Source organism: Danio rerio, chromosome 15 (assembly GCF_052040795.2).
Source record: "Danio rerio strain M-AB ecotype USA chromosome 15, GRCz13ab, whole genome shotgun sequence".
Classification (NCBI taxonomy): Eukaryota; Metazoa; Chordata; class Actinopteri; order Cypriniformes; family Danionidae; genus Danio; species Danio rerio.
The window spans coordinates 7462051-7486379 of record NC_141035.1 but is presented as its reverse complement, the minus strand read 5'-3'; the positions used below and the strand labels follow the sequence as shown (position 1 = coordinate 7486379).

Sequence of the window (24329 nt, the reverse complement as noted above, 5' to 3'; positions counted from 1 at the left end):
ACTTTGTGTGTGTGTGTGTGTGTGTGTGTGTGTATGTGTGTATAATACCTATACCTGCTGCAGTCAACCTAAAACCTACAGTAGGTTGACATAAAACGAAAATAACACCCATTCTTGTCTTAGGACATTTTATTTGGCAAATTTTAAAATAACAGTAAGTATATGTGACATGTTAAATATATAGTATAATTTGCTGGTTTTAAACATACAGAATAATAATAAATATAGTTATGAAACAACCATAACACCAAATGTTGACTAATGAAAGTACATTTATAACAACTATTTATTTGTTAGACTTCTGTATTGTCAAACCATGTTGCATACAAATGCATTCAACAGACCTATATGACAGTGCATTGCTGTAGAGGACAAATAAAACACGAGACAGGTGTTTAGAAAGAGTATAGTTTATTTAGTTTGACATGCAAACTTATCTAAACAAGACACACTTTCAGAAAACAGCCCGGAAACATTATAATGCGCGCGCTCGTGAATATAACCCGCGGTTGTCTTCAACTGTTGTCTTCAATAGTCCTTCTTTGCTCAACAACTGAGCTGAAAAACAAAGCAAAACATTACAACAGTCAGACATGGAGCAAAGAGCATAGAATGACCTAGAGGCGACACTCTACAATTTGGGAAACAATAACGCGCTTTTTGAATAAAATAAATAAATAAAAAGCAGCTGCTTTCCATCGCGACAGCAATGACGAGCGATCGCTATCACTTGAAACTGGCGGAATCCGGGTCTGTTGCTCTTGGTCATTCTAAGCTCTTTGCTAAAGGTTTAATCATAACAGTTACCATGGTTTCTATTTCAAACTATAGTAAACTAAAGTTTGAAACTATAGTTTAAAATAGAAGATGAGTGGGCCTCGCTACTCCCACCCACCATAACCCTCGCAGCGAGGCCCCACTACCGGCCGCCCGTGTTTCCCCGAGGGTCCTCGGGGGTTGTGTTCTCCCTGCCTAGGGCTCAAAGGCCGCCTCGCTGACAGAGCACACGAGCTTTATAGGAATGCATATGCAAATTTTTACAAGGCACGTCACTGTTGTCTCGCTGTCATGGCGAGCGCTGAGGAGGGCTCACCTGATTGGACCACAGAGACCAGGGAATCTGCGTCAGGGCGAGTAGCCGTCTGCTGTGGACAAAAATATATTTAATATATATTTTTACATTTTTTGGTGCTGTGTAATATTCTGAGATACTTTATACGGTTCCTTTTACAGCATCCATGGTGTAAATTAAGCGTTTCCGGCGAATTGAATGCCAATGCAAAATCCGGTGCGTTTAAGGTCTGTTTTCTTTCAAAATCAGCGATCTCCACAAGCTGAGTGATATCCGATTTAAAGTGGGTCTCAGATTGTACAAGAAGCACTGCATTAAATTACATTTCCCCCGCCATATCCTCATAATATGAGCAATATATTTTACCCCAGTATATTCAATGGAGCTTCTGCGTTAGCCTGCAGATTCTGACGAGCGCGTGCGAGTAAACAGCTTTTTGTCTCGTTTTACGCTTGAGCAACTAAATAAATGCAAAAGTTTATTTAAATGAATGTATGTTAATGACATTACAACATCGATGCTGTATAAGGAACCGTATAAAATGGAAAAAAAAGTTCACAATAACAGGTCACCGGAAGTGTATCAGCATGGAAACAGCACTAGCTCGGCATATACCCTATTTAAATAGGAACTTATATACATCTAATATATCTAGAAAACTACAGGAGTATTACATACTAAGCAACAGAATCCTGTGGTGCCACAGAAATGTTTAAGTGATACCACACACTACCACAAGAATACCGCAGGAGTATTACATACTGTACAACACAGAATCCTGTGGTAAAACATCCCAAAAAAACAACAAAGTACTACACAATCATCACATGGTTTTTGTTTTGTACATTTGATGGTTTACCACATGAAATACCACATGCTACCACAAAAAATATTACAGGAATATAACAGTAATACCACACGCTCTACCACAAGAATATCCCAGGAATATTACATATTGTATAACAGAATACTGTGGTAAATACTACCACAATATGAAAGTGATACACTACCACAAGAATACTACAGGAGTATCACATACTGTACAGCACAGAATCATGTGGTAAAACGTCCCAAAAAACAACAAAGTACTACACAGTTTCCACATAACATTTGATGGTTTACCACATAGAATACCGCAGGTAACGTTTGTAATGGAGGGTGTCGGTCATCTTGTTGTTTCAATTGCAAATTTATTCCAGTACACAAACATTTGCACACTGAAAAGTTTTTACAATAAATATGAATACATGTGATGTTACTTTGTAAGAATAGGTATTTCTTAATTAAACGACTTAAATGCAGAACATACTGATTTTACCTTGCACTGAGAAAAAAAAAATGTTTTAGAAAAAAACAGAACAAAAAAGCTAATTCTTGTGATATTGTACTGCAGAAATTGCTGTAGCAATCCTGTGATATTTAGCTGTGTTGGTATTACCACACAAAAACAACAGAGAAACCACATACTTCATCCAATGGTAAATTCCTGTGAAATTTCACTGCAGAAAGTGCTGTAGTAATCCTGTCATATTTAGCTTTGCTCATTTTTTTGTGTGGTAAATTTATGTTGTACTGCTGAAATACCACAGGATTACCACAGGACATTTTTGTAAATCCGGTCGCACACCAGAAGCGAACTTAAGTCCAACTTTTATGCTACAGAAAAGCCCAACAGTTTGTAACGACATAAGGGCATGTGCTAGCTAGACAATATTTTAAATGTCATCCTCTAGTATTAATTATCATAAAAATTCACATTTTCAAAAGAACTCCTCGTATTATAGTAAAACAGATAGTGAAGGGTTAACTAGTGAGTCTTTTCGTCATTTTATTTGATTTCTTTTTTATTACTACAGGTTTGGAACAACATGAGGATCAGATTATTTATTATTATTATTAATTTATTTTTTTGCTTTGGATGAAGTTTTTATATTTTTATTGTTTTTATTCAATGATATGTGCATGATTGTGATAAATGTAGGCAGTTCCTTTGAAAATATGCTATGTACCAGGGATGTCAAACTCCTGGAGGGCCGCAGCCCAGCAGAATTTAGTTCCAGCCCTGCTTCAACACACTACCTTTAGATTTAGTTTGATCAGGTGTGTTTAATTAGTATAACTGCAGTGTTACCCTGTAGATTGTGCAGTAAATAACTGTAAAATAGCCAGTGTTTTGCTGTAATAAAAGGAAACAGTATTTTACTGTAAAAGGAGTAGACTTTGTCTGAAATTGTGTAGTGCAAAGAATAAATTACAGTAATTTATTTTATGTACTCATTACAGCTTTGACAATAAATAGCAAATTACTGTTCAACCATTACTGTCCCATCCACTCTGATGCTTTATGTTGCTAATTATAGAGACGTGCATTTTGAAGGCTGAAAACAATGATTTGGCCATCACCACACACTCCCACAGGCTGTCTGTCTTAAAAAGTTTTCAGAAAATGCTGGCCCTTTAAGGGAGTCAGGTGTTTGATTTGTTTACTGCTGAGTGTGCTTCATTCTCTGTCCATCAATTCAGATGTAGAGTCTGATATGTTTTAGGCTTTAAATAAGAATCTACAATGAGTAAGTAAAATGTGTTCAAATGTTTTTGAGGGTTTCTAAAATAAGGCTGTGTTTTAAGTTATATTGTTGTTATCTTGAACTGTGTACTTGAAAGCTACATTGTTAGCTAGTTAGCCCCTCCTCATATAACTTCTTACATTTATTGTATATTGCATACTGCCATAATGTACAGATGTTAACAGTTTTATGTATCTTTCTGGCAACTAAGCCAAAATTAAATTCCATCGCCTCAGTAAGGTAACATGTGCACAGAAATCATCACAGGGAATCACAAAAACATATGATACACTTAACCATCCACACACAAAAGCTCCACTGTCAGCTCCCAGGTTGTGAGTTTGTTGCTAAGTATTTTTCAGAGCTGTGTTTCCACCTATGAATTTATATTAGAAACAATAGAAAAGTTTGTTGTCATGAGATTTTTTAAGTATAAAATATTGGATTCTGTGGTTTTTCGGTGTTGCCGACTTTATTTTTGTTTATATAATTATTTGTAACTTTTTATTGAGAATTGAGATTTAATTATTTTAAACTTTAACATTTAAAATATATATATATTTTTTTTTGCATGGTCAGCATTGAGGAGAGAGTAACACATTTCACCGCAGCACTTTGTGTGTGTGTGTGTGTGTGTGTGTGTGTGTGTATGTGTGTATAATACCTATACCTGCTGCAGTCAACCTAAAACCTACAGTAGGTTGACATAAAACGAAAATAACACCCATTCTTGTCTTAGGACATTTTATTTGGCAAATTTTAAAATAACAGTAAGTATATGTGACATGTTAAATATATAGTATAATTTGCTGGTTTTAAACATACAGAATAATAATAAATATAGTTATGAAACAACCATAACACCAAATGTTGACTAATGAAAGTACATTTATAACAACTATTTATTTGTTAGACTTCTGTATTGTCAAACCATGTTGCATACAAATGCATTCAACAGACCTATATGACAGTGCATTGCTGTAGAGGACAAATAAAACACGAGACAGGTGTTTAGAAAGAGTATAGTTTATTTAGTTTGACATGCAAACTTATCTAAACAAGACACACTTTCAGAAAACAGCCCGGAAACATTATAATGCGCGCGCTCGTGAATATAACCCGCGGTTGTCTTCAACTGTTGTCTTCAATAGTCCTTCTTTGCTCAACAACTGAGCTGAAAAACAAAGCAAAACATTACAACAGTCAGACATGGAGCAAAGAGCATAGAATGACCAAGAGGCGACACTCTACAATTTGGGAAACAATAACGCGCTTTTTGAATAAAATAAATAAATAAAAAGCAGCTGCTTTCCATCGCGACAGCAATGACGAGCGATCGCTATCACTTGAAACTGGCGGAATCCGGGTCTGTTGCTCTTGGTCATTCTAAGCTCTTTGCTAAAGGTTTAATCATAACAGTTACCATGGTTTCTATTTCAAACTATAGTAAACTAAAGTTTGAAACTATAGTTTAAAATAGAAGATGAGTGGGCCTCGCTACTCCCACCCACCATAACCCTCGCAGCGAGGCCCCACTACCGGCCGCCCGTGTTTCCCCGAGGGTCCTCGGGGGTTGTGTTCTCCCTGCCTAGGGCTCAAAGGCCGCCTCGCTGACAGAGCACACGAGCTTTATAGGAATGCATATGCAAATTTTTACAAGGCACGTCACTGTTGTCTCGCTGTCATGGCGAGCGCTGAGGAGGGCTCACCTGATTGGACCACAGAGACCAGGGAATCTGCGTCAGGGCGAGTAGCCGTCTGCTGTGGACAAAAATATATTTAATATATATTTTTACATTTTTTGGTGCTGTGTAATATTCTGAGATACTTTATACGGTTCCTTTTACAGCATCCATGGTGTAAATTAAGCGTTTCCGGCGAATTGAATGCCAATGCAAAATCCGGTGCGTTTAAGGTCTGTTTTCTTTCAAAATCAGCGATCTCCACAAGCTGAGTGATATCCGATTTAAAGTGGGTCTCAGATTGTACAAGAAGCACTGCATTAAATTACATTTCCCCCGCCATATCCTCATAATATGAGCAATATATTTTACCCCAGTATATTCAATGGAGCTTCTGCGTTAGCCTGCCGATTCTGACGAGCGCGTGCGAGTAAACAGCTTTTTGTCTCGTTTTACGCTTGAGCAACTAAATAAATGCAAAAGTTTATTTAACTGAATGTATGTTAATGACATTACAACATCGATGCTGTATAAGGAACCGTATAAAATGGAAAAAAAAGTTCACAATAACAGGTCACCGGAAGTGTATCAGCATGGAAACAGCACTAGCTCGGCATATACCCTATTTAAATAGGAACTTATATACATCTAATATATCTAGAAAACTACAGGAGTATTACATACTAAGCAACAGAATCCTGTGGTGCCACAGAAATGTTTAAGTGATACCACACACTACCACAAGAATACCGCAGGAGTATTACATACTGTACAACACAGAATCCTGTGGTAAAACATCCCAAAAAAAACAACAAAGTACTACACAATCATCACATGGTTTTTGTTTTGTACATTTGATGGTTTACCACATGAAATACCACATGCTACCACAAAAAATATTACAGGAATATAACAGTAATACCACACGCTCTACCACAAGAATATCCCAGGAATATTACATATTGTATAACAGAATCCTGTGGTAAATACTACCACAATATGAAAGTGATACACTACCACAAGAATACTACAGGAGTATCACATACTGTACAGCACAGAATCATGTGGTAAAACGTCCCAAAAAACAACAAAGTACTACACAGTTTCCACATAACATTTGATGGTTTACCACATAGAATACCGCAGGTAATGTTTGTAATGGAGGGTGTCGGTCATCTTGTTGTTTCAATTGCAAATTTATTCCAGTACACAAACATTTGCACACTGAAAAGTTTTTACAATAAATATGAATACATGTGATGTTACTTTGTAAGAATAGGTATTTCTTAATTAAACGACTTAAATGCAGAACATACTGATTTTACCTTGCACTGAGAAAAAAAAAATGTTTTAGAAAAAAACAGAACAAAAAAGCTAATTCTTGTGATATTGTACTGCAGAAATTGCTGTAGCAATCCTGTGATATTTAGCTGTGTTGGTATTACCACACAAAAACAACAGAGAAACCACATACTTCATCCAATGGTAAATTCCTGTGAAATTTCACTGCAGAAAGTGCTGTAGTAATCCTGTCATATTTAGCTTTGCTCATTTTTTTGTGTGGTAAATTTATGTTGTACTGCTGAAATACCACAGGATTACCACAGGACATTTTTGTAAATCCGGTCGCACACCAGAAGCGAACTTAAGTCCAACTTTTATGCTACAGAAAAGCCCAACAGTTTGTAACGACATAAGGGCATGTGCTAGCTAGACAATATTTTAAATGTCATCCTCTAGTATTAATTATCATAAAAATTCACATTTTCAAAAGAACTCCTCGTATTATAGTAAAACAGATAGTGAAGGGTTAACTAGTGAGTCTTTTCGTCATTTTATTTGATTTCTTTTTTATTACTACAGGTTTGGAACAACATGAGGATCAGATTATTTATTATTATTATTAATTTATTTTTTTGCTTTGGATGAAGTTTTTATATTTTTATTGTTTTTATTCAATGATATGTGCATGATTGTGATAAATGTAGGCAGTTCCTTTGAAAATATGCTATGTACCAGGGATGTCAAACTCCTGGAGGGCCGCAGTCCAGCAGAATTTAGTTCCAGCCCTGCTTCAACACACTACCTTTAGATTTAGTTTGATCAGGTGTGTTTAATTAGTATAACTGCAGTGTTACCCTGTAGATTGTGCAGTAAATAACTGTAAAATAGCCAGTGTTTTGCTGTAATAAAAGGAAACAGTATTTTACTGTAAAAGGAGTAGACTTTGTATGAAATTGTGTAGTGCAAAGAATAAATTACAGTAATTTATTTTATGTACTCATTACAGCTTTGACAATAAATAGCAAATTACTGTTCAACCATTACTGTCCCATCCACTCTGATGCTTTATGTTGCTAATTATAGAGACGTGCATTTTGAAGGCTGAAAACAATGATTTGGGCATCACCACACACTCCCACAGGCTGTCTGTCTTAAAAAGTTTTCAGAAAATGCTGGCCCTTTAAGGGAGTCAGGTGTTTGATTTGTTTACTGCTGAGTGTGCTTCATTCTCTGTCCATCAATTCAGATGTAGAGTCTGATATGTTTTAGGCTTTAAATAAGAATCTACAATGAGTAAGTAAAATGTGTTCAAATGTTTTTGAGGGTTTCTAAAATAAGGCTGTGTTTTAAGTTATATTGTTGTTATCTTGAACTGTGTACTTGAAAGCTACATTGTTAGCTAGTTAGCCCCTCCTCATATAACTTCTTACATTTATTGTATATTGCATACTGCCATAATGTACAGATGTTAACAGTTTTATGTATCTTTCTGGCAACTAAGCCAAAATTAAATTCCATCGCCTCAGTAAGGTAACATGTGCACAGAAATCATCACAGGGAATCACAAAAACATATGATACACTTAACCATCCACACACAAAAGCTCCACTGTCAGCTCCCAGGTTGTGAGTTTGTTGCTAAGTATTTTTCAGAGCTGTGTTTCCACCTATGAATTTATATTAGAAACAATAGAAAAGTTTGTTGTCATGAGATTTTTTAAGTATAAAATATTGGATTCTTTGGTTTTTCGGTGTTGCCGACTTTATTTTTGTTTATATAATTATTTGTAACTTTTTATTGAGAATTGAGATTTAATTATTTTAAACTTTAACATTTAAAATATATATATATATATATATATATTTTTTTTTTGCATGGTCAGCATTGAGGAGAGAGTAACACATTTCACCGCAGCACTTTGTGTGTGTGTGTGTGTGTGTGTGTGTGTGTGTATGTGTGTATAATACCTATACCTGCTGCAGTCAACCTAAAACCTACAGTAGGTTGACATAAAACGAAAATAACACCCATTCTTGTCTTAGGACATTTTATTTGGCAAATTTTAAAATAACAGTAAGTATATGTGACATGTTAAATATATAGTATAATTTGCTGGTTTTAAACATACAGAATAATAATAAATATAGTTATGAAACAACCATAACACCAAATGTTGACTAATGAAAGTACATTTATAACAACTATTTATTTGTTAGACTTCTGTATTGTCAAACCATGTTGCATACAAATGCATTCAACAGACCTATATGACAGTGCATTGCTGTAGAGGACAAATAAAACACGAGACAGGTGTTTAGAAAGAGTATAGTTTATTTAGTTTGACATGCAAACTTATCTAAACAAGACACACTTTCAGAAAACAGCCCGGAAACATTATAATGCGCGCGCTCGTGAATATAACCCGCGGTTGTCTTCAACTGTTGTCTTCAATAGTCCTTCTTTGCTCAACAACTGAGCTGAAAAACAAAGCAAAACATTACAACAGTCAGACATGGAGCAAAGAGCATAGAATGACCAAGAGGCGACACTCTACAATTTGGGAAACAATAACGCGCTTTTTGAATAAAATAAATAAATAAAAAGCAGCTGCTTTCCATCGCGACAGCAATGACGAGCGATCGCTATCACTTGAAACTGGCGGAATCCGGGTCTGTTGCTCTTGGTCATTCTAAGCTCTTTGCTAAAGGTTTAATCATAACAGTTACCATGGTTTCTATTTCAAACTATAGTAAACTAAAGTTTGAAACTATAGTTTAAAATAGAAGATGAGTGGGCCTCGCTACTCCCACCCACCATAACCCTCGCAGCGAGGCCCCACTACCGGCCGCCCGTGTTTCCCCGAGGGTCCTCGGGGGTTGTGTTCTCCCTGCCTAGGGCTCAAAGGCCGCCTCGCTGACAGAGCACACGAGCTTTATAGGAATGCATATGCAAATTTTTACAAGGCACGTCACTGTTGTCTCGCTGTCATGGCGAGCGCTGAGGAGGGCTCACCTGATTGGACCACAGAGACCAGGGAATCTGCGTCAGGGCGAGTAGCCGTCTGCTGTGGACAAAAATATATTTAATATATATTTTTACATTTTTTGGTGCTGTGTAATATTCTGAGATACTTTATACGGTTCCTTTTACAGCATCCATGGTGTAAATTAAGCGTTTCCGGCGAATTGAATGCCAATGCAAAATCCGGTGCGTTTAAGGTCTGTTTTCTTTCAAAATCAGCGATCTCCACAAGCTGAGTGATATCCGATTTAAAGTGGGTCTCAGATTGTACAAGAAGCACTGCATTAAATTACATTTCCCCCGCCATATCCTCATAATATGAGCAATATATTTTACCCCAGTATATTCAATGGAGCTTCTGCGTTAGCCTGCCGATTCTGACGAGCGCGTGCGAGTAAACAGCTTTTTGTCTCGTTTTACGCTTGAGCAACTAAATAAATGCAAAAGTTTATTTAACTGAATGTATGTTAATGACATTACAACATCGATGCTGTATAAGGAACCGTATAAAATGGAAAAAAAAGTTCACAATAACAGGTCACCGGAAGTGTATCAGCATGGAAACAGCACTAGCTCGGCATATACCCTATTTAAATAGGAACTTATATACATCTAATATATCTAGAATACTACAGGAGTATTACATACTAAGCAACAGAATCCTGTGGTGCCACAGAAATGTTTAAGTGATACCACACACTACCACAAGAATACCGCAGGAGTATTACATACTGTACAACACAGAATCCTGTGGTAAAACATCCCAAAAAAACAACAAAGTACTACACAATCATCACATGGTTTTTGTTTTGTACATTTGATGGTTTACCACATGAAATACCACATGCTACCACAAAAAATATTACAGGAATATAACAGTAATACCACACGCTCTACCACAAGAATATCCCAGGAATATTACATATTGTATAACAGAATACTGTGGTAAATACTACCACAATATGAAAGTGATACACTACCACAAGAATACTACAGGAGTATCACATACTGTACAGCACAGAATCATGTGGTAAAACGTCCCAAAAAACAACAAAGTACTACACAGTTTCCACATAACATTTGATGGTTTACCACATAGAATACCGCAGGTAATGTTTGTAATGGAGGGTGTCGGTCATCTTGTTGTTTCAATTGCAAATTTATTCCAGTACACAAACATTTGCACACTGAAAAGTTTTTACAATAAATATGAATACATGTGATGTTACTTTGTAAGAATAGGTATTTCTTAATTAAACGACTTAAATGCAGAACATACTGATTTTACCTTGCACTGAGAAAAAAAAAAATGTTTTAGAAAAAAACAGAACAAAAAAGCTAATTCTTGTGATATTGTACTGCAGAAATTGCTGTAGCAATCCTGTGATATTTAGCTGTGTTGGTATTACCACACAAAAACAACAGAGAAACCACATACTTCATCCAATGGTAAATTCCTGTGAAATTTCACTGCAGAAAGTGCTGTAGTAATCCTGTCATATTTAGCTTTGCTCATTTTTTTGTGTGGTAAATTTATGTTGTACTGCTGAAATACCACAGGATTACCACAGGACATTTTTGTAAATCCGGTCGCACACCAGAAGCGAACTTAAGTCCAACTTTTATGCTACAGAAAAGCCCAACAGTTTGTAACGACATAAGGGCATGTGCTAGCTAGACAATATTTTAAATGTCATCCTCTAGTATTAATTATCATAAAAATTCACATTTTCAAAAGAACTCCTCGTATTATAGTAAAACAGATAGTGAAGGGTTAACTAGTGAGTCTTTTCGTCATTTTATTTGATTTCTTTTTTATTACTACAGGTTTGGAACAACATGAGGATCAGATTATTTATTATTATTATTAATTTATTTTTTTGCTTTGGATGAAGTTTTTATATTTTTATTGTTTTTATTCAATGATATGTGCATGATTGTGATAAATGTAGGCAGTTCCTTTGAAAATATGCTATGTACCAGGGATGTCAAACTCCTGGAGGGCCGCAGTCCAGCAGAATTTAGTTCCAGCCCTGCTTCAACACACTACCTTTAGATTTAGTTTGATCAGGTGTGTTTAATTAGTATAACTGCAGTGTTACCCTGTAGATTGTGCAGTAAATAACTGTAAAATAGCCAGTGTTTTGCTGTAATAAAAGGAAACAGTATTTTACTGTAAAAGGAGTAGACTTTGTATGAAATTGTGTAGTGCAAAGAATAAATTACAGTAATTTATTTTATGTACTCATTACAGCTTTGACAATAAATAGCAAATTACTGTTCAACCATTACTGTCCCATCCACTCTGATGCTTTATGTTGCTAATTATAGAGACGTGCATTTTGAAGGCTGAAAACAATGATTTGGGCATCACCACACACTCCCACAGGCTGTCTGTCTTAAAAAGTTTTCAGAAAATGCTGGCCCTTTAAGGGAGTCAGGTGTTTGATTTGTTTACTGCTGAGTGTGCTTCATTCTCTGTCCATCAATTCAGATGTAGAGTCTGATATGTTTTAGGCTTTAAATAAGAATCTACAATGAGTAAGTAAAATGTGTTCAAATGTTTTTGAGGGTTTCTAAAATAAGGCTGTGTTTTAAGTTATATTGTTGTTATCTTGAACTGTGTACTTGAAAGCTACATTGTTAGCTAGTTAGCCCCTCCTCATATAACTTCTTACATTTATTGTATATTGCATACTGCCATAATGTACAGATGTTAACAGTTTTATGTATCTTTCTGGCAACTAAGCCAAAATTAAATTCCATCGCCTCAGTAAGGTAACATGTGCACAGAAATCATCACAGGGAATCACAAAAACATATGATACACTTAACCATCCACACACAAAAGCTCCACTGTCAGCTCCCAGGTTGTGAGTTTGTTGCTAAGTATTTTTCAGAGCTGTGTTTCCACCTATGAATTTATATTAGAAACAATAGAAAAGTTTGTTGTCATGAGATTTTTTAAGTATAAAATATTGGATTCTTTGGTTTTTCGGTGTTGCCGACTTTATTTTTGTTTATATAATTATTTGTAACTTTTTATTGAGAATTGAGATTTAATTATTTTAAACTTTAACATTTAAAATATATATATATATATATATTTTTTTTTGCATGGTCAGCATTGAGGAGAGAGTAACACATTTCACCGCAGCACTTTGTGTGTGTGTGTGTGTGTGTATGTGTGTATAATACCTATACCTGCTGCAGTCAACCTAAAACCTACAGTAGGTTGACATAAAACGAAAATAACACCCATTCTTGTCTTAGGACATTTTATTTGGCAAATTTTAAAATAACAGTAAGTATATGTGACATGTTAAATATATAGTATAATTTGCTGGTTTTAAACATACAGAATAATAATAAATATAGTTATGAAACAACCATAACACCAAATGTTGACTAATGAAAGTACATTTATAACAACTATTTATTTGTTAGACTTCTGTATTGTCAAACCATGTTGCATACAAATGCATTCAACAGACCTATATGACAGTGCATTGCTGTAGAGGACAAATAAAACACGAGACAGGTGTTTAGAAAGAGTATAGTTTATTTAGTTTGACATGCAAACTTATCTAAACAAGACACACTTTCAGAAAACAGCCCGGAAACATTATAATGCGCGCGCTCGTGAATATAACCCGCGGTTGTCTTCAACTGTTGTCTTCAATAGTCCTTCTTTGCTCAACAACTGAGCTGAAAAACAAAGCAAAATATTACAACAGTCAGACATGGAGCAAAGAGCATAGAATGACCAAGAGGCGACACTCTACAATTTGGGAAACAATAACGCGCTTTTTGAATAAAATAAATAAATAAAAAGCAGCTGCTTTCCATCGCGACAGCAATGACGAGCGATCGCTATCACTTGAAACTGGCGGAATCCGGGTCTGTTGCTCTTGGTCATTCTAAGCTCTTTGCTAAAGGTTTAATCATAACAGTTACCATGGTTTCTATTTCAAACTATAGTAAACTAAAGTTTGAAACTATAGTTTAAAATAGAAGATGAGTGGGCCTCGCTACTCCCATCCACCATAACTCTCGCAGCGAGGCCCCACTACCGGCCGCCCGTGTTTCCCCGAGGGTCCTCGGGGGTTGTGTTCTCCCTGCCTAGGGCTCAAAGGCCGCCTCGCTGACAGAGCACACGAGCTTTATAGGAATGAATATGCAAATTTTTACAAGGCACGTCACTGTTGTCTCGCTGTCATGGCGAGCGCTGAGGAGGGCTCACCTGATTGGACCACAGAGACCAGGGAATCTGCGTCAGGGCGAGTAGCCGTCTGCTGTGGACAAAAATATATTTAATATATATTTTTACATTTTTTGGTGCTGTGTAATATTCTGAGATACTTTATACGGTTCCTTTTACAGCATCCATGGTGTAAATTAAGCGTTTCCGGCGAATTGAATGCCAATGCAAAATCCGGTGCGTTTAAGGTCTGTTTTCTTTCAAAATCAGCGATCTCCACAAGCTGAGTGATATCCAATTTAAAGTGGGTCTCAGATTGTACAAGAAGCACTGCATTAAATTACATTTCCCCCGCCATATCCTCATAATATGAGCAATATATTTTACCCCAGTTTATTCAATGGAGCTTCTGCGTTAGCCTGCCGATTCTGACGAGCGCGTGCGAGTAAACAGCTTTTTGTCTCGTTTTACGCTTGAGCAACTAAATAAATGCAAAAGTTTATTTAACTGAATGTATGTTAATGACATTACAACATCGATGCTGTATAAGGAACCGTATAAAATGGAAAAAAAAGTTCACAATAACAGGTCACCGGAAGTGTATCAGCATGGAAACAGCACTAGCTCGGCATATACCCTATTTAAATAGGAACTTATATACATCTAATATATCTAGAAAACTACTGGAGTATTACATACTAAGCAACAGAATCCTGTGGTGCCACAGAAATGTTTAAGTGATACCACACACTACCACAAGAATACCGCAGGAGTATTACATACTGTACAACACAGAATCCTGTGGTAAAACATCCCAAAAAAACAACAAAGTACTACACAATCATCACATGGTTTTTGTTTTGTACATTTGATGGTTTACCACATGAAATACCACATGCTACCACAAAAATATTACAGGAATATAACAGTAATACCACACGCTCTACCACAAGAATATCCCAGGAATATTACATATTGTATAACAGAATACTGTGGTAAATACTACCACAATATGAAAGTGATACACTACCACAAGAATACTACAGGAGTATCACATACTGTACAGCACAGAATCATGTGGTAAAACGTCCCAAAAAACAACAAAGTACTACACAGTTTCCACATAACATTTGATGGTTTACCACATAGAATACCGCAGGTAATGTTTGTAATGGAGGGTGTCGGTCATCTTGTTGTTTCAATTGCAAATTTATTCCAGTACACAAACATTTGCACACTGAAAAGTTTTTACAATAAATATGAATACATGTGATGTTACTTTGTAAGAATAGGTATTTCTTAATTAAACGACTTAAATGCAGAACATACTGATTTTACCTTGCACTGAGAAAAAAAAAAATGTTTTAGAAAAAAACAGAACAAAAAAGCTAATTCTTGTGATATTGTACTGCAGAAATTGCTGTAGCAATCCTGTGATATTTAGCTGTGTTGGTATTACCACACAAAAACAACAGAGAAACCACATACTTCATCCAATGGTAAATTCCTGTGAAATTTCACTGCAGAAAGTGCTGTAGTAATCCTGTCATATTTAGCTTTGCTCATTTTTTTGTGTGGTAAATTTATGTTGTACTGCTGAAATACCACAGGATTACCACAGGACATTTTTGTAAATCCGGTCGCACACCAGAAGCGAACTTAAGTCCAACTTTTATGCTACAGAAAAGCCCAACAGTTTGTAACGACATAAGGGCATGTGCTAGCTAGACAATATTTTAAATGTCATCCTCTAGTATTAATTATCATAAAAATTCACATTTTCAAAAGAACTCCTCGTATTATAGTAAAACAGGTAGTGAAGGGTTAACTAGTGAGTCTTTTCGTCATTTTATTTGATTTCTTTTTTATTACTACAGGTTTGGAACAACATGAGGATCAGATTATTTATTATTATTATTAATTTATTTTTTTGCTTTGGATGAAGTTTTTATATTTTTATTGTTTTTATTCAATGATATGTGCATGATTGTGATAAATGTAGGCAGTTCCTTTGAAAATATGCTATGTACCAGGGATGTCAAACTCCTGGAGGGCCGCAGCCCAGCAGAATTTAGTTCCAGCCCTGCTTCAACACACTACCTTTAGATTTAGTTTGATCAGGTGTGTTTAATTAGTATAACTGCAGTGTTACCCTGTAGATTGTGCAGTAAATAACTGTAAAATAGCCAGTGTTTTGCTGTAATAAAAGGAAACAGTATTTTACTGTAAAAGGAGTAGACTTTGTATGAAATTGTGTAGTGCAAAGAATAAATTACAGTAATTTATTTTATGTACTCATTACAGCTTTGACAATAAATAGCAAATTACTGTTCAACCATTACTGTCCCATCCACTCTGATGCTTTATGTTGCTAATTATAGAGACGTGCATTTTGAAGGCTGAAAACAATGATTTGGGCATCACCACACACTCCCACAGGCTGTCTGTCTTAAAAAGTTTTCAGAAAATGCTGGCCCTTTAAGGGAGTCAGGTGTTTGATTTGTTTACTGCTGAGTGTGCTTCATTCTCTGTCCATCAATTCAGATGTAGAGTCTGATATGTTTTAGGCTTTAAATAAGAATCTACAATGAGTAAGTAAAATGTGTTCAAATGTTTTTGAGGGTTTCTAAAATAAGGCTGTGTTTTAAGTTATATTGTTGTTATCTTGAACTGTGTACTTGAAAGCTACATTGTTAGCTAGTTAGCCCCTCCTCATATAACTTCTTACATTTATTGTATATTGCATACTGCCATAATGTACAGATGTTAACAGTTTTATGTATCTTTCTGGCAACTAAGCCAAAATTAAATTCCATCGCCTCAGTAAGGTAACATGTGCACAGAAATCATCACAGGGAATCACAAAAACATATGATACACTTAACCATCCACACACAAAAGCTCCACTGTCAGCTCCCAGGTTGTGAGTTTGTTGCTAAGTATTTTTCAGAGCTGTGTTTCCACCTATGAATTTATATTAGAAACAATAGAAAAGTTTGTTGTCATGAGATTTTTTAAGTATAAAATATTGGATTCTTTGGTTTTTCGGTGTTGCCGACTTTATTTTTGTTTATATAATTATTTGTAACTTTTTATTGAGAATTGAGATTTAATTATTTTAAACTTTAACATTTAAAATATATATATATATTTTTTTTTTGCATGGTCAGCATTGAGGAGAGAGTAACACATTTCACCGCAGCACTTTGTGTGTGTGTGTGTGTGTGTGTGTGTGTGTGTGTGTGTGTATGTGTGTATAATACCTATACCTGCTGCAGTCAACCTAAAACCTACAGTAGGTTGACATAAAACGAAAATAACACCCATTCTTGTCTTAGGACATTTTATTTGGCAAATTTTAAAATAACAGTAAGTATATGTGACATGTTAAATATATAGTATAATTTGCTGGTTTTAAACATACAGAATAATAATAAATATAGTTATGAAACAACCATAACACCAAATGTTGACTAATGAAAGTACATTTATAACAACTATTTATTTGTTAGACTTCTGTATTGTCAAACCATGTTGCATACAAATGCATTCAACAGACCTATATGACAGTGCATTGCTGTAGAGGACAAATAAAACACGAGACAGGTGTTTAGAAAGAGTATAGTTTATTTAGTTTGACATGCAAACTTATCTAAACAAGACACACTTTCAGAAAACAGCCCGGAAACATTATAATGCGCGCGCTCGTGAATATAACCCGCGGTTGTCTTCAACTGTTGTCTTCAATAGTCCTTCTTTGCTCAACAACTGAGCTGAAAAACAAAGCAAAACATTACAACAGTCAGACATGGAGCAAAGAGCATAGAATGACCAAGAGGCGACACTCTACAATTTGGGAAACAATAACGCGCTTTTTGAATAAAATAAATAAATAAAAAGCAGCTGCTTTCCATCGCGACAGCAATGACGAGCGATCGCTATCACTTGAAACTGGCGGAATCCGGGTCTGTTGCTCTTGGTCATTCTAAGCTCTTTGCTAAAGGTTTAATCATAACAGTTACCATGGTTTCTATTTCAAACTATAGTAAACTAAAGTTTGAAACTATAGTTTAAAATAGAAGATGAGTGGGCCTCGCTACTCCCACCCACCATAACCCTCGCAGCGAGGCCCCACTACCGGCCGCCCGTGTTTCCCCGAGGGTCCTCGGGGGTTGTGTTCTCCCTGCCTAGGGCTCAAAGGCCGCCTCGCTGACAGAGCACACGAGCTTTATAGGAATGCATATGCAAATTTTTACAAGGCACGTCACTGTTGTCTCGCTGTCATGGTGAGCGCTGAGGAGGGCTCACCTGATTGGACCACAGAGACCAGGGAATCTGCGTCAGGGCGAGTAGCCGTCTGCTGTGGACAAAAATATATTTAATATATATTTTTACATTTTTTGGTGCTGTGTAATATTCTGAGATACTTTATACGGTTCCTTTTACAGCATCCATGGTGTAAATTAAGCGTTTCCGGCGAATTGAATGCCAATGCAAAATCCGGTGCGTTTAAGGTCTGTTTTCTTTCAAAATCAGCGATCTCCACAAGCTGAGTGATATCCGATTTAAAGTGGGTCTCAGATTGTACAAGAAGCACTGCATTAAATTACATTTCCCCCGCCATATCCTCATAATATGAGCAATATATTTTACCCCAGTATATTCAATGGAGCTTCTGCGTTAGCCTGCCGATTCTGACGAGCGCGTGCGAGTAAACAGCTTTTTGTCTCGTTTTACGCTTGAGCAACTAAATAAATGCAAAAGTTTATTTAACTGAATGTATGTTAATGACATTACAACATCGATGCTGTATAAGGAACCGTATAAAATGGAAAAAAAAGTTCACAATAACAGGTCACCGGAAGTGTATCAGCATGGAAACAGCACTAGCTCGGCATATACCCTATTTAAATAGGAACTTATATACATCTAATATATCTAGAAAACTACAGGAGTATTACATACTAAGCAACAGAATCCTGTGGTGCCACAGAAATGTTTAAGTGATACCACACACTACCACAAGAATACCGCAGGAGTATTACATACTGTACAACACAGAATCCTGTGGTAAAACATCCCAAAAAAACAACAAAGTACTACACAATCATCACATGGTTTTTGTTTTGTACATTTGATGGTTTACCACATGAAATACCACATGCTACCACAAAAAATATTACAGGAATATAACAGTAATACCACACGCTCTACCACAAGAATATCCCAGGAATATTACATATTGTATAACAGAATACTGTGGTAAATACTACCACAATATGAAAGTGATACACTACCACAAGAATACTACAGGAGTATCACATACTGTACAGCACAGAATCATGTGGTAAAACGTCCCAAAAAACAACAAAGTACTACACAGTTTCCACATAACATTTGATGGTTTACCACATAGAATACCGCAGGTAATGTTTGTAATGGAGGGTGTCGGTCATCTTGTTGTTTCAATTGCAAATTTATTCCAGTACACAAACATTTGCACACTGAAAAGTTTTTACAATAAATATGAATACATGTGATGTTACTTTGTAAGAATAGGTATTTCTTAATTAAACGACTTAAATGCAGAACATACTGATTTTACCTTGCACTGAGAAAAAAAAAAATGTTTTAGAAAAAAACAGAACAAAAAAGCTAATTCTTGTGATATTGTACTGCAGAAATTGCTGTAGCAATCCTGTGATATTTAGCTGTGTTGGTATTACCACACAAAAACAACAGAGAAACCACATACTTCATCCAATGGTAAATTCCTGTGAAATTTCACTGCAGAAAGTGCTGTAGTAATCCTGTCATATTTAGCTTTGCTCATTTTTTTTGTGTGGTAAATTTATGTTGTACTGCTGAAATACCACAGGATTACCACAGGACATTTTTGTAAATCCGGTCGCACACCAGAAGCGAACTTAAGTCCAACTTTTATGCTACAGAAAAGCCCAACAGTTTGTAACGACATAAGGGCATGTGCTAGCTAGACAATATTTTAAATGTCATCCTCTAGTATTAATTATCATAAAAATTCACATTTTCAAAAGAACTCCTCGTATTATAGTAAAACAGATAGTGAAGGGTTAACTAGTGAGTCTTTTCGTCATTTTATTTGATTTCTTTTTTATTACTACAGGTTTGGAACAACATGAGGATCAGATTATTTATTATTATTATTAATTTATTTTTTTGCTTTGGATGAAGTTTTTATATTTTTATTGTTTTTATTCAATGATATGTGCATGATTGTGATAAATGTAGGCAGTTCCTTTGAAAATATGCTATGTACCAGGGATGTCAAACTCCTGGAGGGCCGCAGCCCAGCAGAATTTAGTTCCAGCCCTGCTTCAACACACTACCTTTAGATTTAGTTTGATCAGGTGTGTTTAATTAGTATAACTGCAGTGTTACCCTGTAGATTGTGCAGTAAATAACTGTAAAATAGCCAGTGTTTTGCTGTAATAAAAGGAAACAGTATTTTACTGTAAAAGGAGTAGACTTTGTATGAAATTGTGTAGTGCAAAGAATAAATTACAGTAATTTATTTTATGTACTCATTACAGCTTTGACAATAAATAGCAAATTACTGTTCAACCATTACTGTCCCATCCACTCTGATGCTTTATGTTGCTATATAGAGATGTGCATTTTGAAGGCTGAAAACAATGATTTGGGCATCACCACACACTCCCACAGGCTGTCTGTCTTAAAAAGTTTTCAGAAAATGCTGGCCCTTTAAGGGAGTCAGGTGTTTGATTTGTTTACTGCTGAGTGTGCTTCATTCTCTGTCCATCAATTCAGATGTAGAGTCTGATATGTTTTAGGCTTTAAATAAGAATCTACAATGAGTAAGTAAAATGTGTTCAAATGTTTTTGAGGGTTTCTAAAATAAGGCTGTGTTTTAAGTTATATTGTTGTTATCTTGAACTGTGTACTTGAAAGCTACATTGTTAGCTAGTTAGCCCCTCCTCATATAACTTCTTACATTTATTGTATATTGCATACTGCCATAATGTACAGATGTTAACAGTTTTATGTATCTTTCTGGCAACTAAGCCAAAATTAAATTCCATCGCCTCAGTAAGGTAACATGTGCACAGAAATCATCACAGGGAATCACAAAAACATATGATACACTTAACCATCCACACACAAAAGCTCCACTGTCAGCTCCCAGGTTGTGAGTTTGTTGCTAAGTATTTTTCAGAGCTGTGTTTCCACCTATGAATTTATATTAGAAACAATAGAAAAGTTTGTTGTCATGAGATTTTTTAAGTATAAAATATTGGATTTTTTGGTTTTTCGGTGTTGCCGACTTTATTTTTGTTTATATAATTATTTGTAACTTTTTATTGAGAATTGAGTTTGTAATTATTTTAAACTTTAACATTTAAAATATATATATATATTTTTTTTTGCATGGTCAGCATTGAGGAGAGAGTAACACATTTCACCGCAGCACTTTGTGTGTGTGTGTGTGTGTGTGTGTGTGTGTATGTGTGTATAATACCTATACCTGCTGCAGTCAACCTAAAACCTACAGTAGGTTGACATAAAACGAAAACAACACCCATTCTTGTCTTAGGACATTTTATTTGGCAAATTTTAAAATAACAGTAAGTATATGTGACATGTTAAATATATAGTATAATTTGCTGGTTTTAAACATACAGAATAATAATAAATATAGTTATGAAACAACCATAACACCAAATGTTGACTAATGAAAGTACATTTATAACAACTATTTATTTGTTAGACTTCTGTATTGTCAAACCATGTTGCATACAAATGCATTCAACAGACCTATATGACAGTGCATTGCTGTAGAGGACAAATAAAACACGAGACAGGTGTTTAGAAAGAGTATAGTTTATTTAGTTTGACATGCAAACTTATCTAAACAAGACACACTTTCAGAAAACAGCCCGGAAACATTATAATGCGCGCGCTCGTGAATATAACCCGCGGTTGTCTTCAACTGTTGTCTTCAATAGTCCTTCTTTGCTCAACAACTGAGCTGAAAAACAAAGCAAAACATTACAACAGTCAGACATGGAGCAAAGAGCATAGAATGACCAAGAGGCGACACTCTACAATTTGGGAAACAATAACGCGCTTTTTGAATAAAATAAATAAATAAAAAGCAGCTGCTTTCCATCGCGACAGCAATGACGAGCGATCGCTATCACTTGAAACTGGCGGAATCCGGGTCTGTTGCTCTTGGTCATTCTAAGCTCTTTGCTAAAGGTTTAATCATAACAGTTACCATGGTTTCTATTTCAAACTATAGTAAACTAAAGTTTGAAACTATAGTTTAAAATAGAAGATGAGTGGGCCTCGCTACTCCCACCCACCATAACCCTCGCAGCGAGGCCCCACTACCGGCCGCCCGTGTTTCCCCGAGGGTCCTCGGGGGTTGTGTTCTCCCTGCCTAGGGCTCAAAGGCCGCCTCGCTGACAGAGCACACGAGCTTTATAGGAATGCATATGCAAATTTTTACAAGGCACGTCACTGTTGTCTCGCTGTCATGGCGAGCGCTGAGGAGGGCTCACCTGATTGGACCACAGAGACCAGGGAATCTGCGTCAGGGCGAGTTGCCGTCTGCTGTGGACAAAAATATAATTAATATATATTTTTACATTTTTTGGTGCTGTGTAATATTCTGAGATACTTTATACGGTTCCTTTTACAGCATCCATGGTGTAAATTAAGCGTTTCCGGCGAATTGAATGCCAATGCAAAATCCGGTGCGTTTAAGGTCTGTTTTCTTTCAAAATCAGCGATCTCCACAAGCTGAGTGATATCCGATTTAAAGTGGGTCTCAGATTGTACAAGAAGCACTGCATTAAATTACATTTCCCCCGCCATATCCTCATAATATGAGCAATATATTTTACCCCAGTATATTCAATGGAGCTTCTGCGTTAGCCTGCCGATTCTGACGAGCGCGTGCGAGTAAACAGCTTTTTGTCTCGTTTTACGCTTGAGCAACTAAATAAATGCAAAAGTTTATTTAACTGAATGTATGTTAATGACATTACAACATCGATGCTGTATAAGGAACTGTATAAAATGGAAAAAAAAGTTCACAATAACAGGTCACCGGAAGTGTATCAGCATGGAAACAGCACTAGCTCGGCATATACCCTATTTAAATAGGAACTTATATACATCTAATATATCTAGAAAACTACAGGAGTATTACATACTAAGCAACAGAATCCTGTGGTGCCACAGAAATGTTTAAGTGATACCACACACTACCACAAGAATACCGCAGGAGTATTACATACTGTACAACACAGAATCCTGTGGTAAAACATCCCAAAAAAACAACAAAGTACTACACAGTTTCCACATAACATTTGATGGTTTACCACATAGAATACCGCAGGTAATGTTTGTAATGGAGGGTGTCGGTCATCTTGTTGTTTCAATTGCAAATTTATTCCAGTACACAAACATTTGCACACTGAAAAGTTTTTACAATAAATATGAATACATGTGATGTTACTTTGTAAGAATAGGTATTTCTTAATTAAACGACTTAAATGCAGAACATACTGATTTTACCTTGCACTGAGAAAAAAAAAAATGTTTTAGAAAAAAACAGAACAAAAAAGCTAATTCTTGTGATATTGTACTGCAGAAATTGCTGTAGCAATCCTGTGATATTTAGCTGTGTTGGTATTACCACACAAAAACAACAGAGAAACCACATACTTCATCCAATGGTAAATTCCTGTGAAATTTCACTGCAGAAAGTGCTGTAGTAATCCTGTCATATTTAGCTTTGCTCATTTTTTTGTGTGGTAAATTTATGTTGTACTGCTGAAATACCACAGGATTACCACAGGACATTTTTGTAAATCCGGTCGCACACCAGAAGCGAACTTAAGTCCAACTTTTATGCTACAGAAAAGCCCAACAGTTTGTAACGACATAAGGGCATGTGCTAGCTAGACAATATTTTAAATGTCATCCTCTAGTATTAATTATCATAAAAATTCACATTTTCAAAAGAACTCCTCGTATTATAGTAAAACAGATAGTGAAGGGTTAACTAGTGAGTCTTTTCGTCATTTTATTTGATTTCTTTTTTATTACTACAGGTTTGGAACAACATGAGGATCAGATTATTTATTATTATTATTAATTTATTTTTTTGCTTTGGATGAAGTTTTTATATTTTTATTGTTTTTATTCAATGATATGTGCATGATTGTGATAAATGTAGGCAGTTCCTTTGAAAATATGCTATGTACCAGGGATGTCAAACTCCTGGAGGGCCGCAGTCCAGCAGAATTTAGTTCCAGCCCTGCTTCAACACACTACCTTTAGATTTAGTTTGATCAGGTGTGTTTATTTAGTATAACTGCAGTGTTACCCTGTAGATTGTGCAGTAAATAACTGTAAAATAGCCAGTGGTTTGCTGTAATAAAAGGAAACAGTATTTTACTGTAAAAGGAGTAGACTTTGTATGAAATTGT

At 35.8% G+C, this 24329-nt stretch overlaps 1 long non-coding RNA gene across 1 annotated transcript; it reads right to left on the bottom strand.

Annotated features, from left to right (window-relative positions):
• Positions 1-390: 390 nt before the first annotated feature.
• Positions 391-991, bottom strand: LOC147833578 (uncharacterized). The gene is made up of 2 exons (XR_015509000.1): positions 802-991; positions 391-617 (listed from the first exon to the last, which is right to left on the bottom strand). It is a non-coding gene; the product is annotated as an uncharacterized LOC147833578 (long non-coding RNA).
• Between the last annotated feature and the right edge of the window lie 23338 nt (positions 992-24329).